Raw genomic sequence first — 22,032 nt, 5'->3', positions numbered from 1 at the left:
GCCTGTCAGGCTTCGGATGCTCTCCCCAGCCAAGTCATTCCCCACTTGAACCTCTTTAACGTCAATCTGTGGCGACAAGCACAGCCATATTGTTTTCTTTTTAAAGCTTGGTATTCTTTCAATGGACCCCAAGCTCCATGAGGTCAGGGTCCTGGCCCTTTGTGCTCAGCAAAACTGAATGTCCACTGAGAGTGAGATAAGTAGCCTGAGGCCTGGAGCTACGAAACAGGAAATAAAAATGCTCCCTTAGCACACTGGAGAGCAAAGACAGCCTTAAAGACAGGGTTGGCCTCAGGTGACATCACAAAGGAATTCTGAAAATGCATCTGTTTGGGAGTTTATGGTTTTTAAAACATTTGTTCTGTTTACCTCTCAGAACTATGAGTGCATCAGGCCACGCTGCAGCTGAAAAAAACAAAACCAAAAAACCAAAAAACGGTGCTGTGGGAAAGTACTATTCTAAGGTCATAAACGAGAAATGGGCCGCACGGGACTTCAGTTGAGGACTCTGGTGCTCAGTGCCTTGGCCATTTCCACCCAGTTTGTTGTGGAGAAAAGTGAAATCTGACAAAGGGAGAGAGGGTATGAGCATACGGACCCTGAGGCAGAGGTGGGCTCAGTTTCCTCCGGAGAACCGTTCACAGAACTTGTCCAGGATATACTGGGAAGACATCTGTTACTCCAGGGCCTGGAAGTAGAAGGCCTTGGTGGAGGAGCCCACCGCCTTCCGCTGGGCCTCCCTGGATGTTAGTGTCTGCGCAGACATTCCTACAGCCTGGTGCCTTTCCTCCTCCTGACACAGACAGCTTAGGGCTGGCCTGAGACACACAGCGGTAACGGTGGAGCCCCGGGTTCATGACTGAGGCTCAACCCAATCCACTTAAACAGCTTCAGACCGAGTCTCCAAGCCAGGCGTAAAACACCAGCTTGAACCACACTAGCAAGGGCGCCGGGCGCCAGACACTCAGGCTGACAAGGTGGGGCCTTCACTAGCAGGGCTGGGGCGGGAATGGAGAGCCTTGAAAACCGAGGGCTGTCACGCCGTGGACCTCCGGTTTGCCTCACGGCTCAGCCCTCCAGGACTGGGTTCAGTCACACCCATGGGGTCAATGGACTCCAGTTCTGTGTCCTTAGCGCCCACGCTTTGGCTCAGTCCGCAGGGTCCGGTTGCTTGCCCGCTCTTTTGCTCACTGGTAACCCGCGTCCTTGAGTTCGGGCCCGAAACCCGTCTTGGCCTTAGTGCTTTCTGGCCTCTCCATTTCCTCCTCCGTCCCTTTTCACCCTCATGCACCTCATGCCCCACCTGACCGCACCTGGCCGGAGTCTCCTACCTGTCCCCATCCCTAGCACCCCGCGGCCTCACCTGCCAGGCTGCCGCAGTGCTCCCCACGAGCTGCTCTGGGCCGGCCACGCCTACTTCCCGTCCTGGGGCGCCGCAGCTCCGCGCAAGCGCATCAGGGCCTCGGGTGGCCTCTGCTGCCCCTGGCGGCCTCTTGGCCCTCTTGTTTTGGGAGGAGACGTGCCCGCTCCAGTGAGCCGCTTCACGTCTCCAACCTTGAGTAGGCAGAAAGCAAACAACTTGTGCGATCAGCTGCAGGGCAGGGATGTGGCTACATACTGCCTAGGACCGCCACTCCTCAGAGACAAGAGGCGCATTCCTCTGGGTCACGTTCGCTTGTTTCATTTTAAATGAGAGGGTCATGGAATGCTTTCTTTGAAAAAGAACACACTCATCTGATAGCAATGGACGGGTGTGATGCCTGTGTGCAGTGCGGAAGCACCCTTCACTGTGGTCCTGCCCTAGGAACCGGCTCCATGTGGTCAGGGTCCCTGACACTGACCCTGTGTGCTCAGCAGGACCGCCTGGCCACTGAGAGTGAGGTAAGTCGCCCGAGGCCTGGGGCTATCAAACAGGAAATGAACACTCTCTTACTACATTGGGTAGTAAAGGCAGCCTTAAAGACAGGTTAGGCGGTTAGGCAGTGTGTGCGCACACCTTTAGTCCCACCACTCGGGAGGCAGAGGCTGGTGGAACTCTGTGAGTTCAAGACCAGCTTTGTCTACAGAGTGAGATCCAGGAAAGCTGGGGCTACACAGAGAAACCCTGTCTTAAAAAAAGCTTCAGGTGACAATCACAAAAAGAATTCTGCAAATTAACCTGTTTTAATCTGTTGTGGGAGACTTAAGGTTTTATAACAATTTGTTTCATTTTGTTTGCCCCTCAGAACTGTGCTGACAAGTACATGCCATCAAGACCACACTGACTTAGTTCCCTAAGGTCTCAGGGAATTCTGATTGGAAGGCTTCAGGGAAGCCATGAGCCTGGAAATGAAATCGCTTCCAGAGTGTGGGGACTGGGAGCGCGCACGCATGTGTGTGTGTGTGTGTGTTGTGTGTGTGTGTGTGTGGTATGGTGGGGAGAGTGTCTGCTATGCAAGAAGCAGGGTCCTGGTTCACTCAATCTGAGCCAGGTTTGAGGCCAGTTATAACGGGGTGAGGTAAAGTAATTCGAGTTGAGGGTGACGGCTCAGAGAGGCAGCAAAGGTAGGCACTGGGAACTTACCCTCCCTTGTTAGGCTCCAGGCCAAGGACATACCCTGAAGTTGCTGTCCACAGAGTTCATGCCTTGCCTGCAGTCCATTATACCAAAGCTTTTAACTTTTATTCTTGTCAAAGGAATCTCAGCTCTACCAACCAGCTTAGCTCAAATCTGTGCTTCTCCAGCAAGGAACACCCAAGCTGTAGGGTAGAGCCAGGAGGTCCCAGATCTCCCATCCATGTTCTCTCCCAGCCCCCTAAAGCCTTTTCCAGAAGCTTGCTCTGAGCACTCTGTAGGTGGATGCACACAACCTCCCAATCACATCAGCCCATATCACCCTTGTCAGAGACCAGATACATCACTCTTGGGCTTTAAAAACCTCAGTGATGGATTACTGGCCCCTCTTGGGTACCGATTGTTCTCACAGAGATGGGAGGAATGATATATATACAGGTCCATACCTTCTACAGCACTGGGAGGGTGCTGCACCCGATCACAACAGACTTCCTCATGTCAATGTGCACTGCAATCGCAAGGTAACAGAAATGGAATCTGCAGTGCCGGGGGACAAACCACTGGCCCTGCCACCATGAGCCACAAGTAAACACAAGGAGGGCTAGCCTGAGATCCTGCTTGCCTCAAATAACACAGGCTGCCCTGTAGCTTTGACCTCATCAGCTTCCAAAGCAGAAGTGATGCCAGGCACATAGCTGCTCCAAAGACAGTACAGGCTTAGGACACGCCTCACCTCTCGTCCTAATCATTCCCAGTTGACCTATTAGCAAGGATGAGGATGAAAGGTGAGGGGCCAGGGGTTCAGAGTGCAGTTCTACACAAAAGGGACAATTTCAGGATAAACCCAGGGACACATTAAGAGGCCCGTGTGGTTTTAAAGATGGAATGGAGTCTGGGTTTAAGGCCTATAGGACAGTATTTTCCCCAAGCCCAAATTAACTGCACACTGAGCTGCTCTCCTGTAGTCTATTCAAGATGGAACTAGGCTGAATGGCCGAATAGCAAAGCCACAGCTTTGTGCTAGGTATCCAGCTCAAAGACATGTGGCCTTATTAAGGTTCCAGATTCTGACTGAGTGGAGAGGCTAGGTTCTGAGTGTCCTTTTTGTCCTATAGCTTATACTCCTGGACACATCCCAGCAACTTCTATGCAGCTTCCTGGTCCACTACTCTGGGCAGCTTTCCCAAGGTATCACCTCTTCCTCTGTTGTATGATCTATGGTTATCAGGGCTCAGGTGGGAAGCCTGGTGGGGCCATGCGGATAGACTACTAGTTGTCTTACGGCTTTCTCATGAGTCTCCCTGCCTTGTGTGACGGTGAATCTACTGCAGAGGGAGGGTTCCTGTGGGAATGCTGCCGGCTACCTCTCAACCAAGCATTCCACAGAGCAGCTGTCTTGCTGACCCTTGCAGAACATGGCAAGGCAGGGCCGGGCAGTCAGTTTCTTTCACAACTGAAACAGGAACCCACGCTGGGTGGGTGAAGGAACACAGGAAAGGGCTGCAGTCAGAAAGGTGGCCACAGCTGCACCAGCTACCACAGAGCAATCTGGCTGGCTTACAGAGTATTTTGTAGATCTGGCATTTCAAATCTAGAAAATGGGGTACCCAGCTGCCTGTCTGAGGTAATACAGACTCATGATGAGAACAGGAGTGAAAACAGACCTACAACGTTACCAGAGTCACACACATATTCTATGTGCCAAATTTGCTTGGGTTTCTGAGTGCCGGCCATAAAAACGGGTTAGGGACCAGGGAGCTAGGCTGCAGGCAGTGAGCACGGGATTGCGACCTAGACTGAGGACTTCACCTGGCTCTGCCTGCTCCACCTGGATGTCAAGACTTCTTTGGGCTGCTATGCCCATCTTCCTGCTAACCTTAGACTGCCCACCGCTTGTGTTGTGAACAGCTACACCACTGTAACATCTACACACTTGGCATGAGCCACAGACTGAATGCTCCCATGGTCCAGGTGGCTTTCTTGCTGGCATTGCCATGGTGTGGCCAGAGCAGGTGCACTTTAAACACGCACAGGATTGTGATGATATAATTGTTACCTAATACAATTTGCCTGAAGATCAGAGACAGAACAAACCTTTAGATTAAACACAGAAGCCAGGCAGTGGTGGCACACACCTTTAATCTAGCACTCAGGAGACAGAGATCTGTCTGGATCTTGTGAGTTCAAAGCCACCCTGGACTACATGAGATTGACTCAGTCTAGGAGAGAAAACAGAGCCAGCAGTGGTGGCACACACCTTTAATCCCAGCACTTGAGATCTCACGCCTTTGCTTGGGAAGCACATATACCTTTCATGCCAGGAAGTGATGGCTGAGTAGAGAGTTACGTAAGGCATGAGGAGACAGGAACCAGAGGCTTTCAGGCTGAGGAGTCTTAGAGGTAAGACGTGGCAGTGGCTTGTTCCCGGTCTCTGATCTTTCAGCATTTACCCCAATATCAGGCTCCAGGACTTGTATTAAAAGATCTACTAGAATTCGAGTTTATTCTGGCATCCAACTTTTGGGGACAAATTCACGAATTTATCGGCTCAGGCCAGAGCTGCACGTGGCCAGAGTCGCCCCTGCCGGCTAAGCTGCTGCTGCAGCCTCTCTGCAGCGCACTGCACAGGTTTTGGGCTCCAACCCCGCAGGGGCTGCCGCTTTTGCACACTTCCCCTGTGCAGGCAGCGGGCTCCCCACTTCTCCCCTCGCCCGTGGTCTGGCTTTCTCTGGCCCTCCTCAGGCTGCTGCACACGGTCACCTCAAGTGTCACTGTCAGCAGATCTGGAGAGTCAACTGGGTTTCTTAAAGGGGGGAATTAGTTAAAAGGAAGTTTTTTTTAACAAATTCAGAAACATTTTTTACAATGCAGGGAGTTTGGTCTCTATTTGGTAATACGATTGATGGTCTAAAAATGAACAATTAAATGAGGATAATTAATGTTGGTGGAATTTATGTAATATGTTTGATCATTTGTTTTGCCATTGAAAAAGATGGATAATATGAGTACCAAGAAAAAGTTTAGTTTAGTTAAAACAGATCAGATATTCAGACCAGACAGAGGAATTAAAGGAGAACCAGTCTCAGCATGCATTATACAGTTACAGAGAAACAGCTAAGGCTTCAAACAGCCAACCTTAATCTAACCAGTAACCTTACAAGAACTGCAATGATAGATACATCAAGGCTGTGTAGAGCGGCCGGACTCACTGTGCAAATGTTTGATGTATGGAATTTAAGATGTTTTAATAACATAGATTTTTTTTTGATAACTAGTTTTTGTCTTTTACCGAGCTGAGGACCGAACCCAGGGCCTTGCGCTTGCAAGGCAAGTGCTCTACACTGACTAAAATCCCCACCCATAGATTTTTTTTTTTAAAGACTATAAGATAGTCGCTCCTGGCAGCACCAATCTACTTCAGAGATGATGATGGGCATCGAAGAGACCCACATGGAGTTTACTTTCTTTGTGCAAGTTAGCCACTGAGCAAGAAAATGCCTTGCCTCGACTGCTGACCGTATGCTGTTTAAAACGGATAAACAGGACACAAAGAAAGGACTGCTGATCCTTGCCAAGACAAAGTATGACAGCCTTCAGAAATCCTGCTTCACAGATGAGTCTGTCAGATAAGCTAGGCCTGTAGGATGAAGATGGATGCCCCAACATTGCAGAGAAACTAGGTGACTGCCCAGGCAGCCAGCTGTTTCTGTCATTCCTCACATTTTTGGAAGTCGCTTGCCTGCACTTTCTGTTTACTTAGGTAATATTATTACTTCTCAAGTCTCTGAGGAGTGAAACTAGATAGTTATAGTTTCCTTGTTAACAAATCAGAAAAGAAACTCACTACGAGGTATAAAGTGTATAAGTTGAAAGACATCAAAAGATAGTTTCAGTTGTAATACAAGTTAAGATAGAAAGTGAATTAGGTACATTTTGGACTCACCAAAACCGGATAGATAATGGAATATTTTCTCTGATTCTGTCAATGTTAATGACTGGACTTTAATTCTTGACTGTATATACTTATTGTAATACTGTATACAGTTTTTCTTATATTAGTTGTAACCTTTATTATTTAGAGCAAAAGGGAAAGGTGATATCCTGTGTACCCTAATAAAATTTGCCAGATGATCAGAGAGACAAAGAACAAGCCACTGCCATGTCTTACCTCTAGACTCCTCAGCCTGAAAAGCTTTAGTTCGTTCACTTCTTAAATAACCTTTCTCCACCCAGCCATATCACTTCCTTAGTGCTGGATTAAAGCATGTACTCCAACACTGGGATTAAGTGTGTGCCACACTGCTGGCTCTGTTCTCTCCTAGACTGAATCAATCTCATGAGTGCAGGTGGTTCTGAACTCACAGAGATCCAGACAGATCTCTGCCTCCAGAGTGCTAGGATTAAAGGTGTGCCACACTGCCTGGCATCTATGTTTAATCTAGTGGCTGGCTCTGTCCTCTGATCTACAGGCAAATTTATCAGGGTGACAACATATCACCACACAGGATGAAGGAGTACAGGCGCATAGGTTTCCATAGTACAACCTCCACCCCCTTTCACCAGTAAAAGTCCCAGGCTTTTTGCTCCAGAAATACAAATAAAAAGCATTTAATGGTTTCAGTGGCTTAAAGACAACCACCATGATGTGTCCACACAAACTGGAGCTGAGTGAGGGAAGATGGGTTGTCATACAAAGTAAGCAGCAGGCTGACATCTTGTCTTTTGGCCGCCTGGGTTGGGCTTTCCTGGAGGCCTCCGGCCCGGCCGCCACGACCCTGCCTCCTTCCAGGACCACCTCGTGCATGGGTGCAGGAGGCTGCATGCTTCAGCTCCACCAGCTCCTGGAAGACGGGGTCGCAGAAGATGCAGCCTTGTGCTGTGTCTCGTTGCCAGGAAGGGAGACTTGGCTTGTTGAAAGTCTACATCAAGCAAGGCAGCCTCGCAGGCATTGCAGGTGTCAGCAGATACCCGTACTCGTACGCATTTTCAAAGCAGTGTGCCACCACACTGCATGTATTGCAGGCCACCTTCCACTTGGGACGGAGGTGGGTCCAGAACCAGGACTCCATTCTCGCACTCCACGCACTGGCCAATGCCAGCATGCTCATGAGTGCTGGCAGTAGGGTGTGTGCACTCATTGCAGGCCCATGCCTGAGGGAAGAGGAGTCAAGACCTAAACCTGTCTTGCTCCTCATCTCTGGCTGCTTTCAATGTCAGACAAAGTGGTACTCTTAACCTGCTTTGGGGGCATCTTGTTCACACTGCTGGGTTCTAACTGTTATCATCCAGTTCGGCTTATCTAAAAATGTTCAGTCTCAATGCTCTGGGATTCCAACTGACCCTAAACCTCATTTTGCTTCTGAAGCTTATTCTAGATTGCCCTCAGATCATCTGATACTTAACTGTTGCTCGTAAGCCACTCGGGGCAGAAGAGACCTAATTATCTTGCAGTATGAATGCAGATCAAGACCCCCTGAGGACTCCTTATAAGTGCCACGGTAACAAAGAAAGGTGCCGGCTCCAGTCTGAATAGGGGATGGAACCTCCAGAGGGGTGTGGGCACTGAGGCCTCTGGTGGCAAGCTCTGTTTAGTCTGGATACATGCTCTCTCTCTCTTCCTCTTTTTTTTCCAGCAAAGAGTGCAAAGGAAGACACAACAGCACGTCTGAGAGCCTAGGGGGCTCTGTTTGACAGGTGTCTTGTCTGAGCCGCCTGCCTCACCCAGCCCAGCTCCTAAGTGAACAAGGCCGGTGTTCACTTATGGCCCGGCATACCCAGTGCCCGAGCAGTGCCCACGTATTCCTGGGTCCCTGATGAGTATTAGTGGGTACAGTAGGGAAGGAGGGGTAAGGGGCCCCACTGGAGTCTGGTAAGTGTGAAGCTGGAACAGCCATGCACACTCACCTTTCTCATGTCTCGGAAGGGTGGTGGTTATAGCAGTAGGGACACAGTGGGTAGCTCTTGCCCGGAGCCTGAGGACCACAGGACTAGTTCAAAGTCATCCAACGGCACCGCAGTTCCTTGTAGAGCTTGATGGTTCCGTTCTGGGAGGTGTAGGTTCGTCACAGTGGGAGCAGTGCAGCGGCTTGGCTTGGCCTGTGGGATGGACAATAAGCAGGGGTGAGGGCTGCTGGGTCTGACTCTCCTCAATGTCCTCCCCTTCACAGCCCTGATCAGGTAATGCAGAACACCTAACAGACAGATACGCAGAATGCGGAATTCAGTGTCAGCAAGGACCTCTCAGCACTGGTAATGAAGCACAGTTACCACATCTCCTCTTTCCTACCTCCTCACAAAGCAAGGATTCTAAAGCAAGGGGCTGGTGGATGTTCATCAGTAAAGGTGCATCATGTTAAGTCTGAGTTCAATCCTAGAGCTCATGTGATGGAAGGAGAGAGCTGACTCCTACAAGTGTTCTCTGACCTCCACATGTTATGGAATGCATGTATTATGTGTGCACACCCACACGCACGCACCGGCGCGTGTACACACACACACACACACACACATACCACACACACACACACACACACACACACACACACACAGTAAAGCTCCGGAATGTTAACAATATTCATGAGAGCAGAGAAACGATGGCAGTGGTGTGGTGGGTAGCGCACGCCTTTAATCCCAGCACTCGGAGGCAGAGACAGAGGCAGGTGGATGTCTGTGAGTTCGAGGCCAGCTCAGTCTACAGAGTGAGTTCCAGAGCAGCTAGGGCTGCACAGAGGAGCCCCATGTCAGGAAAAAGAGAAGAGACGGTGACAAGAGTGAGTGGACACCACGCACTGGTCTGGTGGTTTGTTTATGTCATTACTGGTGCGATCCGGGCTTTCGATCACTCGTGTGATAATTAAGACAACGGACATTATTTCTGTGTGACTAATGACAAAGCGGAGGCTAAGGTGACGTCTGGCGGAACGCTGCGCCAGAGTGGCTACAGTCCCCAAGCTGCACATACCTGGATATACTTCATAAACCGATGGCACTTCCCACAGCGCGAGAGGGCTTGCCTGTGGCAGCCAGGGTGAAAAGATACCTCCATCAACTCGCCATGCCTGAGAGCAAGCAGAGCACAGGAGTCAATTCCCTCCTGTCCTGGCAGCCTCCTCCAAGAGATGGCTGGTGGAGCTGGCTGAACCAGACAGAGGCCAGCACACACGGTCAAGGGGCCAAGTGAGACTGTCTGCCAGTGATAGACTAGGGAGCTACAGCCTGTTCATCGACTTGTATACCCTGCTGTGGACGTTAATTAACCCGCTCACGACAACAGCTAACGAGGAACGTCAGTGCTGTGACTGCAGAAGCTCAGAGCCCAGCTCTGGAGTGGGCGTCAGGAGCTCTGTCCTGTTGGAATGCTGCTGACGAGGGCAAGGAAGAGGCAGCTCTTACCAGCAATGGAATCAACAAAGTAGTGAAACTTTCTCTGAAGACATCCAGGGTGGCGCAGGACCTGGTGGTAGTCGGCTCTGCCCTGGGCAATCAGGTTCAGCTGCTTCTCCACCGCACTGCGATGGGGGAGCACCAGCTCTGCGTCTGTAAGCAGCGGGTGGATGCTGCTGGTGGCACTGGGACCAGGACCCTGCCGCCTCACCAGGCAGCAAGAACTGCGTCCTGCCTGACCCAGTCTTCCTGGACCCCTGGACTGCTGGTCTAGAGTTGGAAGTCATCAAGGGCAGCTCCTGCCATTAGACTTCTTGATTTCCCATCAGAAAAGGTTTTTGTGGTAGAAATCTTGTGCAGATGGTAGGTCTGTGCTGTATTTCTCCATCTCCAAAGAACTAGGGCACACTTTAGTGGGCAAGATGGGGGTATCTTAGTAGGGAAACCAGGTTTGGTTTGCAGGAGACCCTCTGTTGGACCCATTATAATCTGTTTATCCGTCAAATTTCAGAGTCTCCACAGCACTTTGCAGTGGGGTTGGGGAAACGGAAGAGGAGCAAGGGCCACTTCAGGAGGCAGCGTAGGTGCAGCCCAGAAGAGCTGGGAGGCCCAGCAGGCCATAGGGTGTGGGGAAGAGCCTCACCAATCTTGTAGTAACCATGCACCAGGACAATGCAAGGTTGGTGGCTTGAGCCGGCGACCACTCTCCACAGTGACATAGTTGCGCTGGCAGATGTTGTTGATGTGCACAGGGATACTGGCATCAGTCTGAAGCACAGCATGGCTCTGGGTATTCCTCAGCTGCCCCAACAAGATGCTCTGGACATGCACTCCAGTTACATCCACCTGTCAGAGAACCCTGGTTTTTTTGACCCCAATTACCCATAGAAGGAGTATCATGTCACAAACTGAAGCTTATTTTGCTCACTGGTCCAGACGCTGTCTTGTGTATGGCTGCCAGAAGCTATGATGCAGAAAGGTTCCAAGACAGAGCAGGGCTCTCCTGTACTGTGCTGGCACACCTGTGAATCCAGGAACAGTCTTCATTGTGTTCATTTAGTTCTGCAGTTAGACACAGAAGCCCAGAGAGTGTAAAGGACTCTGTTAAGGTCAGAGAGCATTCCCTAAAACATTAAATGCAACTTGGCTCTTTCCACCTGGACTGTGGCACACACGCCCTCTTAATGTCAGGGTCCAGCTTCTCCAGAGAGAGCTCATTAAGCTCCTGTTGAACTGGGTAGTTTTACCCATTTCCTCTCACCTTCTCCTTTCTCTAGGCCTTCACAAAGCCCAAGCATGTTCCCACTCCGGGATGCAGCTTCTTTCACTGCGGAAGTTTCTGGCGAGAAGTGAAGGTGAGGCATCGCTGTGCTGCGCTCAGAGGATGTGAAAATGGAGCTGACCCTGACTGCACACTTGCTGGTGTGGGCAGGGGGCATGTATCCCCACGGGTACTCTGAGCGAGTTTTACAGGGAGACACCGCATGGGGGTTCAGGACCTCAGAGTTCCACGGCTCAGAGCAAGGTAGGAATTGGCCCGATCATGGAGTTTGACATGCAGGAGTCCTGGATGGCTGCTATAGTCAGTTTTGTTTTTGTTTTGTTTGTGTTTTAAAGACAGAGTCTATTGCATAGCCCGGGTGGCTTTGAACTTGTGGCAGTCTTTCTTCTCTGTTTCTAAAGTTAGGATTACAGATATAGTCATTACGCCCAGGAAGGTAAGCCTTTTACACGGCCTGGACCCTGTTCAACAGTACTGCTCTCAGCTCACTCTCCTGTTCAGAAGGTCACACAAGAACTCTGTTCACTGTCCCAAACTGAAGTGTACTTGGTCTCTTGGGTCCATCTCACATGTGCTACTAGAAGTCATGATGTGGAAAAGGTCTCAGCACCTGGCTATGCATCAATAGGAACTGCTGCAGGCTGAGGTTACTGTCAGCATTCACTTCAGGGACCTAGACCAGAACTAGGTAAGCCTTGCTAGTTAGCTGTGTTTTTGGGAGCTGCTGATCTGTCCGAGGAATCTTTCAGAATCCTGGGCTAACCTTGAGTCTGGTAGAATCACTTCTCAGTGTGTCCTGGTCAATGGGCACAAGGCTGCACCACATCTTTCAAAGAAGCGCTTGCAACAGCTGTACACAGTGGGTCAGTGAGCCATGGTCACCACACGCTGACCGGTGCACAGGGTCATGGATCTGGATACCCACGATACCGTGCTTCTCCATGAGTGTGATGAGCTCAGCCTCCGTCAGATAGTCTGGGGACTCGTCTGCTTCTCCAGCATCTTCACCTCACCACAGCGAAGTGTCACCCTTCTGGACGTGGGCAGACTCTCTTCCAGGGCACGCTCTGCCAAGGCATGACTCTGTGAAGCCTACAAGAGACACCACTGTCATTTGAGGTTCCCACCTGGTCTCCATCCAGGGTCCATGTCTCTGTGGAGACGAGAGACAGGGACCCCGGGGCCTGCGTTTACCTGGGAGATGACGGTCTTCCTGAGCATGTGAAGTGTTCAGGCCCGATCCTGAAGGAGATGGTGCTCTGGAGGTACTTGCAGTCATGGCTCACCGTGGCAATGAAGTGTCTGGTGATGTACTCGTACAGTCGCCACGCGTCTCCCCCGAAAGCTGAGCGTTACCAGCGCCCTGGACTAACAAGAGCCTGGGCATGGTATCAAGGATGTGGAATACTCAATGATGGCAGGAACTGAGTGAGGGCTATAAGCACATGCAGGCAAATGCATACCATTAGCCCTGTCCCCAGCCTCAAAGCCTCAAGGAGCAGGAAAACACAGTGAGGGAAGCCGCTCCACTGCCGCGATGCCCGCTACGGTGTTCTAGAGGACCGCTCGTGAGGCACGGCTGTGAGTGTCTCTTGCTTCACTCCGGTCCATCGCCTGCTCTCCTGTTACTGCATCCTTCAGGAGCGCGGTCCTCAGAACAACCTTAGGCTGGGCAGGCGCACAGTCCGCCTTTGAGTGCTGCTGCTCTGCCTCACTCCCCGACACCACGGCTGTCTGTGTCCTGGCCTCTTCCCAGACAGCTGCAACCATCTCACTTCTGTCTTCCCTAAGCCAGTGACAGCTGAGGAGCAGCCATACTGGTAAGAGGCCTGAGCCTGTCCGCTGGTGCCCAGTGCCTATGGCAGCTTGCCCTTCACACCGCCGGAGCTTGAGGAGTGTGAGCATGTTGGCAGAGGAATACCCAATACCTAATTCAGCCTCTGTAGCCGACTCATAGTGTGATGGAGGATGGTCACCAGCATCATGGCCTTTCCGTGGCGGTTGATGCCTTCTGCTAACAACTGTTTTACCTGGGGAGGGAGGCAAAGCAGAGTCCAGTCAGGCTGGCTGCTTCCCACTGGGCTTGGGTTTGTCCACAGCTGATGGCTGTGCAGGCAAGGCCTACCCCACTCACCGTGTCTGCCCAGTAGGGGTGGTTGCCTGCTGTCGCAGAGAACCCTTCAGGTCAAAGTTCTCAGGGTAATGAGTGGTTTCTGTCCGTGGTAGCTGATGTAGCCCTGTGTGTACAACCTCTCAGCTATCTGCATGGCATGCTGTGGTCCCATACCTGCCAAAAAACAGGAGGCTCAGGTGTCTGGAAGTGGCCAGGAGCTCACCCACAGCTCGGCATTTCCTTTTCTCCCCAAATAGACCAGCACCTCCTAAGAGGCAAAGATGGCTCTTAGTGGTACTGCCAGGGCTCAAGGTAATGGTTGCTGGCACCTGGACACAGCCGTCCAAAGCTGAGGCCCTGAATCTGCCAAAGCGGCCCAATGGGAACACTGCCCACTGTGCACGGTACCACTTCACAGTGTCGTGCGGTGCTGTGACGTGCCAGAGTTGGATCTAGGTCTCTGAGGAGCTGAGGCTGCTGAACTCCACCTCAGTTCTGTGTCCTAGGCTTCGCCCTCTAAGAGAGCTTGTCCTATCGTCTAACCTGGAGCTGGCACTTGGCTACTGATCATTGACGGCATTGCTATATCATGCCACGCTGAGGACAGCGCTTTAGGATAGACTGTCGAAGACCACCGATATTTCAGCCTGACTCTTGTGACAGCTAAGGAAGGAGCATAGGAGGGTCCTAGTCTAGACGTACAGAGAAAGGAAATTCAAATGAGACTCAAGACCCCACCCTCAAAGCTTCAAACATCACAGCATGAGAGGTGCTTGGAGTGGGTTAAGATACTGGCTCTGCCTATGCTGGTCTAAAGATGTCTTGGGGTGGGGGTGGAGGGGGGCTTTAGAGAAATGTTCTACATACCCAGAGCTGAGCTGGCCACACGCAGCATTCCACAGTGTTCAGGGCAAGCGTCTCTGCTTGCTTTCTTTCCTACTTGTAGCCTCCACCTAAGGTCAAGAGAGATGGAGGGACATTTGCAAGATGAAAAAGCCATAACAGAGTTGAAATGTGTGGACAAAGTCTGAACTGAATCATTTGGTCTTCTGCTCCTGAATTCACTTTCCTGGCAGCCTGACAATTGAACTGAGTATTAGATCAGGAGGAAAGAGCAAGGGGAGGGGAAGAGAAGAAACACACTCCCTATTTTTCTTGAAGAAGAAGAAAATGTGGAGGAAGGGCTATAGATGTAAATCCCACTGAAGTCAACATAGGCCAAGCCCAAGCAGCCTGCGGGCCGTGTCAGGGAAGCCTAGGCTAGCCTGCGGCTGTTTATCACTGGCATTGCAAAACCTTCCTATTGTTTTAAGGGAAGCTGCAAGTCATGTTTCTATGCGAAATCTCACACTTGCTCAATGGTAATCATTTTGAAATTATCTATAGCCATGCTTGTCTGGTGAGCTACCACTTTCCACTATGGGTAGAATTCTCATAGAAAAGCTGACTCTCTGTCTACTGTAAAAATAATCCAAACAAACCAGCCAGTCTCCGGCCTTTACCAACCTGGCCAGGGCAACACATTCTAGATTCCAGACCAACAAACATGGGTGCTGACACTGAGGATATCTGTGTGCATGGGGCACTGGAGGTTAGGGTCTTGGGGGGTGTCCTGACATCAGTGTTACCAATATCAAACAGCTTCACTTGTGAATCAGCAGAGCCTGAGCAAAATGGCACCAGCACAAGGCTTGAAAAGGCGATTAGAATGTACCTGATGGAGGGCGGGAAGAGGGTGAGTGCCGGTTGCTGTGGCAGCTGCAGACCTGGTTCTTTCCTGTGCAGCCAGCCTTGCTGAGCCGCATCGGCTCCCTTAATCACCAAAGAAGCAGACTCCTCTGGTCCAAAAAAGCCCGAGTGAAAAACACACACCGGAGGGAAAGTGACTGAATATAGATTTAGACCTATATCCTTCTAGCTGTGTGACCTCGGGCAAGCTCACTAGTGTGAGCAAAGGTCCAGCTGCAGCTAGTACTTGGATAGTGTAGAAAAAGCACCGGTGTGAAATGGAGTCCTGCCAGGCAGGCCTTGCACCTGGAATACTGAGGAGACAGTGGAAATGGCGGGCAGTGTCTCGGGTGTGGACAGCAGCTGGCAGTGCTCCACAGCTGCTGCACGGGCAGAAGTCCGTCAGGAATGTATGTGTGAATGACCAAGAAGCATCTGCATGATCCTCTGACCATAGGTTTCTAAGGCCCGCCCATCCAGGACAGATGTGACAGATGTGGACAGAGAAAGAATACCTGAGCTTCTTTCTCTTGCTTTGTCATGTTTAAAAACATCTGCGCAATCTCCCGGTCAAAAACTCTAACTCGTCCCAGTCCAAAAGGAGAGACTCCTCTTTGTTGGTATGAACCTGTAGGAAAGACAAAAGGAAAGCACATTGCGGGGAACAAAGCCAAGCAGAGGAGGCTGGTTTTTGTCCACAGACAAACGGCCTTGTTCCAATGTCTCCTAACTGTTGAGCTGTCCAGAGCTGACACCTCACTCTTCTCACCCACTGAGCATCAGATAGTCCCGAGGCCCTGCTGACGGAGGCCTTAAAGGAACACCTGAACAGAGCTGTGCTTCTCACTCTGCTCCTGCCTATCAAGACCTGCCTAACAAAAGTACCTTCCCATCCCACAGTCTCGGCCCTACACTTTAAACCTCTGTTATGCTTTAGGAGGCTTTTGTGTAAAAAAGGCTCTAAAAGACGGATACAATCGGAAAGCCAGTCTTCATCCTATGCGTGGATTTCCCCACTGGCTGAATGGCTGACCTCGTCACGCACCCAGAGGAAACTCACTCCTACTTATCCATCCAAATGTAATGTATCCAGGTTCAGCCTAGTCTATCGTCCCCATGAAAGCTGGTGCCTCTTCCTCCTGGCACCAGAACCAACAACTGCTTGTCTATAACCCACACTTGTGCTCTTAGCCTGGACCAACGAAGTGCTGATGCTGACTGTCAAACTCCCACAATCCACATCCCAAACCCACACCACCGTACAGGAACAGAGAAGGAAGAGAACCTTGGCCTGCAGTACCAGTAGGTCTCTGGTTTGAAGGACTGGATTTTATCGTGTCTTTCCACACAGAATCCCAGGGTAGGAGTCTGACACGGCCCAAAGGAGATGAGAGAGCTGTCTAGATCTCCATACTTCCCCTGGAAATACTTTGTTTGGAACCTAGAGGTTGGGAAGAGAGAAAAAGGGCAGATCAATACTGCATTCCAGGCAAATCCTGTGCCAACCTAGCTTGTGCATCTGGGGTACATGTAGAGAGGGCACACAAGGAGGACGCGCCTCACTTAGAAGAAGGCAGAAGTGACAGAGCAAGAAGCCACCAAAGAGGAGCAGGATGTCCGTCCTGTGTGCACAGGACCGAGTGAGGACACAGGGCACACAAATAAAATCTGCTTATGAAGTTGTGGTGGGTTGTGATGTACATCTGATCTACAGATATTTTATTGAGGTTTTAAAAAAAGGTATCTCTGGTAGCTTATGCAGTTCTGAGGGCCGAGGAGAGGCAGAATCCTGGCTAAAGGGACAGTCTGTGCGTGTGGCAGGAGACAGCACCTGGTGAACGCACAGCCGATGCGCAGGTCTAGCTCCTGCGGGCATCCACTGAGAGCGCCTCATTGTGGTCTGGCTCACTCAGGCGGGTCATGGCATTACAGATGTCTGTGTCAGTGATGGAACTGAACCTGGCCCGGAACACTGTCTTCTCACCACTGTGGGCATTATTCATGACCGGCAGAATGGCATCAAGGACCTGGAAGAAAAGGATCCTGGCAGTGATTAATTCACTCTTTACCCCACTGCTAGGCTGGACTCCTTCCAGGTTAACCTTTCCCCACCCATACCAGGCCCTCCTATATTTCTTTGTCCTTCTAGATGTCTTGGCTCCCCACAAATCCCTTGCTGTCTCTCGTTCTAGCTGTACACACTTCCACGTAAGGTGTGCACCTACCTCCTCAGCCCAGCTCCTGCCTTAGTGTGGCCCACAGCCACTTCCTCTTTTACTTTACTAAGCCCACAAAGGGCCTCCTGGCCCCAAATCCCTTCCCTTTTCTGGGAGTAGGGAGTGCTTGGATGGATAGGTAGAAGTTTTGTATGACTGGAGAAAAGACAGAGAAGGAAAAGAGGAAATGCTGTGTGTGTGAGCTCTGGAATTGAGACTTGCTGAGGCCATACAGGGGGAGGAAAGTCACCAGGGAAGCTGGGGCATGCAGTGGCATCATTAAGGGAAAGCAGTGGTCCATGAGCTGCTATTGTTTCTAGCCCCAGAGGGAGTACTCCTGTGGGGTGCACAGGGAAAGGAGAGAAGCGGGTATCTGAGAAGAGACAGTATACGATTAAGTTTGCTAAGAGAGCGGCAGGAGAATGCTGGGCGCCCTGAGTTCCTGTTTACTGGCACCATCTCCTGCACTCAAGTGTGCCAATCCCAGGTGGGGCTGGGAATAAGGACACAGAGGTGACCTCTACGGAGCTACAGCATGAGGGGTACTAGCAGGACCAGCCAGCAGCATTCAAGTGCCATTACAGAGGGCACACAGGAACCTCACCAGCCTCCCTGTAGGAGGCTCCCTAGGATGGGTAGTGCCGAGGACCTGTAAAGGTGGGAGATGAGGTCTGTGGCTGGAGAGACAGACGGCTCACTGGCTAAGAGCACTTGTTGCTATTACAAAGGACTCAGGCCTGCAACCATGCGCAACTCCAGTTCTGGGGAATCTGGTGCTCTTTTCTGATCTCTGAGGGCATCAGGCATGTACACAGTATACACACATATAGACAGACAGACAGACAAACACTCATACGTATTAGGAGATTGCCTAGGATATTAACTACAGCAACTAAAGGCCTGCAACGGGCATGGAGCTAGGCCAAACACTGATGATTCTGAAGCCTGTACCTGTCCAGAATGGGGCCTAAAAAAAGAAATGAAGATAATGATGATTATTATCTGTGTGGGTGTGGGTGTGCTCGCATGAGCCATGGTGTGAGTGTAGAGGTCAGAGGACAACTTTCATGACTTGGCTTTCTCCTACTATGTGGGGCTCTGGGAACTGAACTCAGGTTGTCAGACTTGGTGGCAAGCACCTTTACATGAGGAGCCATCTTGTTGGCCCTAGTTTATGCATTAAAAAAAAATGAAATAAAAAAGATTTATTTTTTTTCACTTTATGTGTATGAGTGTTTTGCCTGTATGTATGTATGTGCCCCACGTGAATGCCTGGTGCCCTGGGAGGTCAGAAGAGGGCATCAGATGCCCTGGAACTGGGAGTTACAGATGGTTATAAATCTGGGTCCTTCGTAAGAACAACAAATGTTTTTAAGCACTGAGCCATCTCTCCAGCCCTAGGCGTATGTATTTTAAAGTAGCCACACATTTTCTGAAGTGGAGTGGGAGAAGACTTTTTTTAAAGCCACTATGTTCCCTATGCTGGCCTCAGGAACAGTGTGACAAGATCAGGTCAGGAAGGGTGGGGAGAAGGTCTGAAGGGAACAGACTGGGTCCCATACTCACCTCAAAGCAAATATTCTCGCCTTCCTTGTCACAGTCCAGCCACAGCACGACGTAGTCACAGCCTCTGCCCTCCACCTGTCACAAAGCAGACATTGACAAGCATCTCTGTGACACTCCCCTCTGGGGACAGGAGATGGAGCCGGGTACTGAGCTTCCGTCGGAGGACCAAGCCTGGGCTGAGCAAGAAGCTGTCTGAAGTGAGGCTGTCTCGGCACCCAGAAAAGATTTTGGTTCAGAACTATCATCCTGTTAGATCAAAAGCTTATCATTACAATGTGAGCCATCCTTCTGCGTGTGGGGTGGTGCATGTGCGTGGCCGTGCGGGTGAGGAAGCCTGCTGGCAGAGGCCAGAGGAGGTGGGTGCCCTGCCCTACCGTCCTGTCTGATCCCCTCACTGACCCTGTCAGCAGGCCCCAGGGATCCTCCTGCCTCTGCCCTCCACAGCATTCACCACGGCGCGGGGATCCAAACTGGGTCCTCACGCTTGTGCAGCAAGTGCTCTGACCCACTGAGCATCTCTCTAGTCCCTGTGACAAGGCATTTAAAAATATTTTTATTATGTGTAACAAAACATACATGTGCTCCATAGTTTCCGAGGGAATAAAAGATTAAAGTAGATTTACTGAAGGTTTTATTTTCAATTGTTTTTTAAACATGTATAAATATACTTCGATTATATTCAACTCCATTATTTTTCTTGTCCACTTTCACTGACCCTCTTCCTGTTCTACAATATGACCTTAATGTCCCAACCTACATAAATTTTAAAAGAGCCAAAATGAAACAGTTAAATATTAACAGTGGTTGTTTTGGTCATGTGGTCGGAATTTTTTTCTTCTTTAAGCTTATCTTTACTTTCAGTTTTTAAAAAATAATATGTACATATTTATCTATTTATAAAAGATTTATTTATTTATTATCTATACAGTGTTCTGTTTGCATGTAGCCTGCAGCCAGAAGAGGGCACCAGATCTCATTACAGATGGTGTGAGCCACCACGTGGTGGCTGGGAATTGAACTCATGACCTCTGAAGAACAGCCAGTGCCCTTAACCTCTCAGCCATCTCTCCATTCCGTACATATTTATTTTAAAATTGGGGAAACCCCCTTAGCTGAGCCATTATAAAAGCAGAATATCTGCTCTCCAGTCACAAGGATGTCTGGGACACGGATCCAGCATGGAAGTGCCTGTGGGGAGCAAGAGTTTCCAGCAGAAAGATGGCCCAGGGCTGCCAGCAAAAAGCCTTGGTGTCCAAGATGTGGACGAGGACACAAATGACGTGCGACAAGAGCGCTGCTGCCACCTACGACACAGGGCCGGAGGGGCTCCTTGGTGAGCTCATCCTCCTCACATACCTGCAGGAACTTGACCATGTTCAGCTTGGGGTTAGCTTCCTTCTTCTCCGTTGGAGCTTGGCTGAACAGCTCTGCAGGATCACCTTATCCCACTTGTTGTACTTTCCTGAAACCACATCCACGAAGACACTGAATCACACTTCACACTTCACAAGGCTCGGCCTCTGCAGCTGTCACAGCCCAGGGTACGGCAGTGCATCGTGCAGATGGGCGTGGCTACCTTACCCAGTTGCTAACCACTTCATGACCTGCTGGAAACAGGCTCTAACTGGACCTGGGTAGTACTGTACAGTGCTCCTTTCAATAGGTCAGGGGCAGGAGGGAGAGGCCATCTTACCCAGAAAATCCAAATCCAGGGTCATCACATGACCACAGACAGATGTCATCTTGAAGTGGACAGGTTGGCCAGCAAAGGTTCCTGTATACTTGTGCACTGAACATGCCCCATTCAGCCCTGTGTGAGGACATGTTCCCTGGGGAGGCAAGGCCACAGACAACTGTGAGACTGAGTTGGAGATACTGTGGGTCCCTGAGCCTACATGCTGACCCTCAGAGGTCCTTGTGACTTTCCCCAGCCCACCTGCAGTTACAGTGCTCAGGGACAAAGGCATCTATGAAAATGTGATGGTGACTCACGCCAGAGTCCCGCTCCTGGACTCTCACTGCATTTCTGTCTTCCCTTCTCGATTTGGATTCTACCTTCATTTAGTTAGACTTTAAGGTTACCAGAAACCTCCTAACTGTCATGTACTGTAATATGTTCCCTCAGCTGAACACTCCTGGTACTGGAGATGAGGTACCCTCTGGACCTCTGGATGTATTCTCAGCTTAACTAGGGGTTCTTCCTCCTCCAACTGTTGGTAAAAGGGAGGTCAAGGTCCAAGTGCTCTTCCTATTTAGAGGGAAACAACTCCTATCTGCCAACCCTCAATGGCAGAGTGGATCCTGATGGCAAATCTTCCCTCCTTTCCTGGCTCTCAGGTCACTGGTCACTGTGTGTCAAGGGGTAACTGTAACTACATCAAGGGCTCAGTAGCAGTAGTGAATATCTAGTGGTGTAAAATCCAAGACTTAGTCTCGTCTACCTCCTCCCAGGATTGCTTCTTGCGCTTATGACCAATGCCCCAACTGGTGCAGCATGCTGACAGACACAGCAGTTCTACCACTGTCTTCCCTGGAGGCTTCAGGCCTCGTACTCTGTGTGTTGACACAGCACGTCACAGGAGACTCGCTACTGAGGGGTTTCCTAAAACCTGCCAATCCCAGCTCACCCTACCAGTTGGTGTAGGCACATTTTTGGAAAAGAAATGCTGTAAAAAGCACAAATGGCAGTGCTTACAGATTAAAGCAATCAAACAGCCTAGTACTTTTGTTTTTTTCTCACCTCGGGGAGAGGATTTTGGCGATGGACTGTGCCAGGGATGGCTTTTCTGCTACCATGAGCACGGTCTTCATTCCTGCTCCAGGCTGTCAGGGCACAGACTGCAGCACCACACCCAAGACAACAGCAGGAGAAAAGCTTAGAAATGTCTCCTCTGCAGCTCAACACGCTGACTCCTGAAGGAAGACACGACAATACATCATCTCACCTCCAGTGCTCAGGGACCGCTTTGAAGAGGGCAGAAGGAGGTACAAGCTAGAGGGAGGAGTGAAGCTCGGTGGACGCTTTCTCCCAGGCAGCAAGGACCTAACGGCACACACCAGCACTTGCTGAGGGAAGGAGAGACATTTTCTTCATCGGTGTAGCTACTGGAGATGTCCAGGACCTGTAAATAACCCAATGAAACTCGCCGGGTCACACACACAAAAGATGACGGGTGTGAAAGCAGAGGGC

At 50.5% G+C, this 22,032-nt stretch overlaps 1 pseudogene; it reads right to left on the bottom strand.

The window, feature by feature from the left end:
- Window positions 1-5,102: 5,102 nt before the first annotated feature.
- Window positions 5,103-21,674, bottom strand: LOC114710526 (annotated as a pseudogene).
- Between the last annotated feature and the right edge of the window lie 358 nt (window positions 21,675-22,032).

The sequence above is a fragment of the Peromyscus leucopus genome, unplaced genomic scaffold, assembly GCF_004664715.2.
Source record: "Peromyscus leucopus breed LL Stock unplaced genomic scaffold, UCI_PerLeu_2.1 scaffold_837, whole genome shotgun sequence".
NCBI lineage: Eukaryota > Metazoa > Chordata > Mammalia > Rodentia > Cricetidae > Peromyscus > Peromyscus leucopus.
This window is presented reverse-complemented; position numbering and strand designations above follow the sequence as displayed.